Raw genomic sequence first — 6,000 nt, forward strand, 5'->3', positions numbered from 1 at the left:
TGTCTGATTTAAATGTTTTTGTCCATACAAAAACTGGGATACACATCCATTCATAATCATAATAAATTGGAAATAATTAAGATGGCCTTTCACAGGATGGATAAACAAACTGTAGTACATTTATACAGTTGGATACTATTAAAGAATAAACCATCAAGTCGTGTTAAGGGATGGATAAGTGATAGATCATACTGGTAACTGAAAGAAAGCCCCTCTAAAAATATATCTACTGTATGATTCCTTCAACTGACTTTCCTAGTCAGTTGGGTTGATCTAGCAAAGTACCATAAGTTTGATAGCTTATAAAAAACAGAAGCTTGGCCATTCGCCGTGGCTCACGCCTGTAATCCTAGCACTTTGGGAGGCCAAGACGGTACGTTTTGTAGGATTATGAGTCTGAAGCAATGTTACCTATCTTTGCTTCTCCTTTACCACTCTTTGCATCTCTCTGTTTTGTCATTTATTTTCAAAACAATAGAGCAAAAGCATGAATGATGTGCCAAGCGTTGCTCTAGTTTCTGGGAAGTAGGGAGTAGAAAAAAATAATCACAGTCCTGGTTCTTATGCTACTTCAAATCTAACAGGAAGAGTAGATATCTTACAAATTTAATTAATTCTAACGGACATAGTATTGTGAATACAAGTGTCTATAGAAGTATATACTGGAGGACCAAGACATATGAAATTCTCATTATGCAATTTACGTTTAAGGCAAATAACTAAAATAAGGGATACACAGTAATAGAACAAGATATAATTTTTTAAAACTGCAGCTGTTTCTTCTGAGGAAATTTTGATAATGCGAGAAATGAAGGACTTCAAAATAAAGGAGACTTAGATAGCTCTCAATAGGAAATTACATTCTCTCTGCCAAATGCCAAGGGCATGTCTAAAGTTTCTTATATTGTAGCAGTAGAGAGAACAGGTATACCCACATTGTAGTGGCAAGTTTTAACATAAATAAATATGAGCCATTATCTAGCATTCACAATGATTTTTTGTAATTTATGCAATGACAAATGGCAAGTTAAAAGGTGATTGTTTCTGAAGTATAATTCTTGATGACTTTACACTTCCAAGCTTCAACTTTGATAGAGACCCAGAAATTTTTGTAACTCCCACATCAGCCATATCATATAGAGTTAGTGGTTTCAATCAAAACATTAGGGACTAGACATAGCCAGGTGGAACAACTCCCAGTGAAGGACCAAGACCACTGGCGTGCTCCTAACAGATCTTTGAAGGGAAGGCACCGAGAGTGGATGCAGGGAAGATGCAAAAGCTGGGCTGAAGGGGGAAGGCTAGGAATCTTGCATGGGGCTACCACACGCCAGGACTCATTAAATAATTGTTAAGTCACAAGTAAAGACAAGAAGGAAATAGCTGTGGGCATATTTGAGTTAACAAAAAACCTACCATAGTTATTTTTTGCAGGAACAATGCAAAATATACCTTGATTGGGAGTTGTTTCATGCACAGTGCAATAATCACTGCCCTTTTTTCCTTTTTTTTTTTTTTTTTTTTTTTTTTTTTAACAGGCATGTATACAATCTTCTTTGGGACCCAAGGAATTAATTTTTCACTGAGCAGTAAACAGGTTGTGACTAAAGAAGAGTGCTAAAGACACAAATAGCAAGATGCTTAGAGTCACTGTGTAAGGATAAATTCTTCATTAACTTGGTTGAATGGATTTAGGATTGGGAAGAGTTTTATGTGTGTTATTTTGATGTGCGAGGGCACGTTTTCTTCTTCACAGGAACTGAAGATTTTTGGAGTAAAAGTCCAATGCTCCAAGTAAATATTCAAATTACCTTAAAGATTAAAATGTTATTTTTGCCAGAAATACCTATCTTTACACTATTATTTTAGCTAAAAGTAGTCTGTTGTTTTCTGAATTTCTCTGAATTTACCACCAATTAGAACTTCATAATTTATTATAGTTTGGTTCATCTTTGTGTAGCTATTGCATATGCATCATTTACATCTACACTACATATATATTTGTGTTATATATCAATTTTCTCCTTTAAAACCACTCTAGAGTAATACTTTTCTAATTTCTACTGTTTAGCTCATAGCCTGCAAATAATGAGTAGTAATGCTATTTTATAAATTGATGACATGGGTAATACATCAGTAGTAAATTAAAAGTATTTTAAGGCTAGGCACAGTGGCTCACATCTGTAATCCCAGCACTTTGGAAGGTCGAGGCGGGAGGATCACTTGAGGTCAAGAGTTCAGGACCATCCTGGCCAACATGGTAAAAACCCGTCTCTACTAAAAATATAAAAATTAGCCAGATGTGGTGGCAGGTGCCTGTAATCCCAGCTACTCGGGAGGCTGAGGGAGGAGAATCACTTGAACTTGGGAGGAGGAGTATGCAGTGAGCCAAGATCATGCCACTGTTCTCCAGCCTGGGCAACAGAGCGAGACTCCCTCTCAAAATAAACAAATAAGCCTTTAATTAAAAAAATAACCTATGATATGGCATTTATTTTATGAAGATAAAAAAACACATTTTTGGAAAAAGGTATTTTGGTCATATGAGGGAGACTTTTAATAAAATTTGAGAAGAAGAGAATGTGCTCAGATAAGTTTTTTAAACTGATGGGTAAGTGGGTAGCAAAGAAAAAAGATTTCTGGATAAGTTTCAAAATAAATTTTTAAGAAAGATACTTATAATAAGATAAGATGTCAAAAGGAAAATACATATTAGCAATGTGGAATCTACCTAGTAACACATTTTCTGGAAGATTATGACATTGGAATAAACCAGAGGAACCATGGGATTTATTTAGAGAGGACCATGAGGGCCCTACTAACCAGAATTTAAGTTTGGACACTTAATCTTATTATTGTGGTGGAAGATTTGGTGAGACTTAATAAAGAGTGAAATAATTTGATATGTAGACCTCTTTTAGATTTCTTAGACTCTAAAATTTGAAAGAAAAATATGAATCTTTTCTAATCACAATAGATCATAAGAGGGTATATAGATTAAAATAATAACATATGTCAAAATAAATTTGTAAGTAATCAAAGCCTAAATAGTCTTTTCTCTCTTACCTGGATTACTAAATATAGCAGCTTCTCTAACTCACTTTTAGTTTTTTCAACCCCAAAATTAACTCTTTCCTTGGAAGCTGAGAGTTCTTAAGTCAATTAAACATAGAATTTTGCCTTTGCCTTAATTCAGTATAAGTTTTATTATGCATCAATAGAGGTATTGATATAGATAGATTTGTGTCATTTTGTTTTTCTTTTTAAAATTTGTCTGATATTTTATATTAATTACCCACATACCTAATTCTTTGTCTAAGCATTCTAAAAATTTATTTTCAGAAAACCGTTTGCTATTAATTCCTCAACAGGAAGGATCATATGTATTTAGAAAGTATTTATTATATCATGTAATTTTAAGTGTGTCCGTTTAGAATATAAAACAAAACCTCAGAGATAAAAATTTCCAGAATGGATAAACTAGTTTGTTCTTTGTAGATTAAAATAAATCACACTAGTATATCATTGGATGATATGTACACAATCTTCATCTTATCACACTGTAAAGTTAGTGAGCAGCCTAGAAAATCACCCTCACTTCTGATACTACCCACAAGTTTGACGATTCCTGAGACCAATCTGAGTTGTAATAATTCACAAGAAGGAATAATAGAACTCAGTGAAAGCTGACTTTTTCATGATTACAGTTTATCATAGTGGAAAAATACAGATTAAAATCAACCAAGATAAGATATGCATGAAACAGTGTTTATGAAAGTTTTGCTTCTAGTTGTCTTTTTCCAGTTGGATCAGGAACAATCCTAACTTTCCTGAGAGTAAAGTGTGACAATATGCATGAAATATTTGCAGCCAGAGCAGCTCACCCAAGCCTTGTTGCACAGAGCTCTATTGAGGCGCAATCACATAGTATAGTTGACTGATTCTGTGGCTGGCTTTAGCCTCCAGACCCTCCGGAGGTAGAGCAGATACAACATGGACCAAAGTTCCACTATAAGTCACATTGTTAGACTATTGCTATGGCTTAAGGCTGTCAAGTAAAGCAAAACACTCTAGCAGGTGGAACACTCCAAAGGCCCAAAGATGAGTTCCAGGAGCTGAGGACAAAAGTCAAACCTCTCTAGAGAGAGGTAAGCTTTTTGTTGTTGTTGTTGTTGTTCATTTTGTTTGTTTTTTTCCTACACACATGTGCACAAAATGCCTTTAGGAAAACAAAATAAAGACAATTATTGCTGCTTTCACAGAAAAGCAAATAGTAAATTATTTTTGAGACATAGAACAGCCTCCCGTTTATATCTTTATGAACCAATGTTTTAGTTTGAAAAAAAAAACACAATGAGATGGACTTTCTTTACCTTTTTTATGTGTAAGGAGTGAGATTTATAGTAATATCAATCTTGTATTTAGTAAGAAAATTAAATATTTTAAATATCCTAAATGAAAGCTTAAGGCAATGAACAATTCAACTTTTGAGACTGAAATTTTAACTTTAGATTTGTAATGTATAGAATGCAACAGACTACAAAATGCACGTATCATATACAGGAAATAAGAAAACTGTTATAAAGTTCAGACTCATAGTGAGTAACTGTAGTTCTGTTGGTTACAAATGTGGCAGGAAAGAGGATATACTGCCAGCCAGAATTTAGTTTTTTGACCCCGTAGTTCTCCATCATGTAAACTCAGAAATATACTTCGCCATTTTTGATTTAGCCAGAGTTGATGGAACTAAAGAACAGCTCCTTCCCCTACAGTGAATGTAATGATTTGTTTAATGTATTTTTCCTGTGGTTGACCAAATGGATTTGATGAATGAATGGTAACGTGAATAATGCATTCTTTAAAAAATATAGTTCCTGTTACTAAAAAGCAAAAGAAGAAATAATATTTGCAAGTGTTTCAGAAATGCATAAAAGTGTCAAGCAAAGTTTTACTATATTTTCTTCTTGATTAATAAATAGAACACATATTTCTCAAAACACATTTAAACCCAACTGCAATTTTTGAGCAGGAAAAATGACTTAGAAACTTAATTTGTTGAGGAATTACTCTGTGTAAATAATGGAATAAGAGAGTTTATGTATTGATTTTTAGAGAGAGTACAAAACTTTCACAGTCCTTACAAAGCAAAAGAGAATTGAAAAGAAAGAAAAGTAACCGCCATATGGTTTTGTGATTTATAACACTAAATGTGAGGGGTGTAGCTTTTTTTTTATTACGTTTATTTATGACAAAGGATCAGGATGAATGTTTGTTATTTTTCAGTGTTTGGAATAATATATTTAAAATAGTAATATTGCCAGTTTTAATTTGATTTGTATTTAAGCAGGTACATCATATTTGTGGAAAAATATTTTTTAAATGTAAGGGAAATAATTAGCCACAGAGATAACCATAATGATATTGCCAGTTTATGCTATTGTATGTTTATATGCATGTGTGTATAACAAAATATAATTTTACTTTTTAAAATATTTTAATTAACAAAAAAGTATAAATTATTTACAACATTATATATTGAAATGTGTATACTACCATTCTACTCTCTACTTTTATGAGTTCGAATTTTTTGGATTCCACATATGTAAGATCATGTGTATTTATACTTCTCTTCCTGGAGTATTTCACATAATGTAGCGTCTTACAGATTTATCCATGTTGTTGCAAATAAGATAATTTATCTCTGTTTTAAGGTTCAGTAGTATTTCATTATGTATATGCACCACATTTTCTTTATCCATTCATCCATTGATAAACACAGGCCGATTCCGTATCTTGCTTATCATGATAATGTTGCTGCGAACATGTGAGTGCAGATAGCTTTTTGACATACTGATTTCAATTTCCTTGAATATGTACCTAGTAGTGGGATGGCTGGTTCATATGGTAATTCTATTTTTTGTTTTCTGAAGAACCTCCATACTAATTTTCATAATGACTGCAATAATTTTACATTTCCATCTAAACAGTGTAAGAGTTTTC

General features: G+C 32.9%; 1 long non-coding RNA gene across 5 annotated transcripts in view; it reads left to right on the forward strand.

The window, feature by feature from the left end:
• Window positions 1-5,406, forward strand: part of LOC141580866 (uncharacterized) — a 258,553-nt gene extending 253,147 nt beyond the window's left edge. For all 5 annotated transcript variants that reach the window (XR_012513266.1, XR_012513265.1, XR_012513270.1 and 2 more), the window contains one exon: window positions 1,539-5,406. This is a non-coding gene — a long non-coding RNA (uncharacterized LOC141580866). The remainder of the gene's footprint in view (window positions 1-1,538) is intronic.
• Window positions 5,407-6,000: the final 594 nt, after the last annotated feature.

Source organism: Saimiri boliviensis, chromosome 1 (assembly GCF_048565385.1).
Source record: "Saimiri boliviensis isolate mSaiBol1 chromosome 1, mSaiBol1.pri, whole genome shotgun sequence".
NCBI lineage: Eukaryota > Metazoa > Chordata > Mammalia > Primates > Cebidae > Saimiri > Saimiri boliviensis.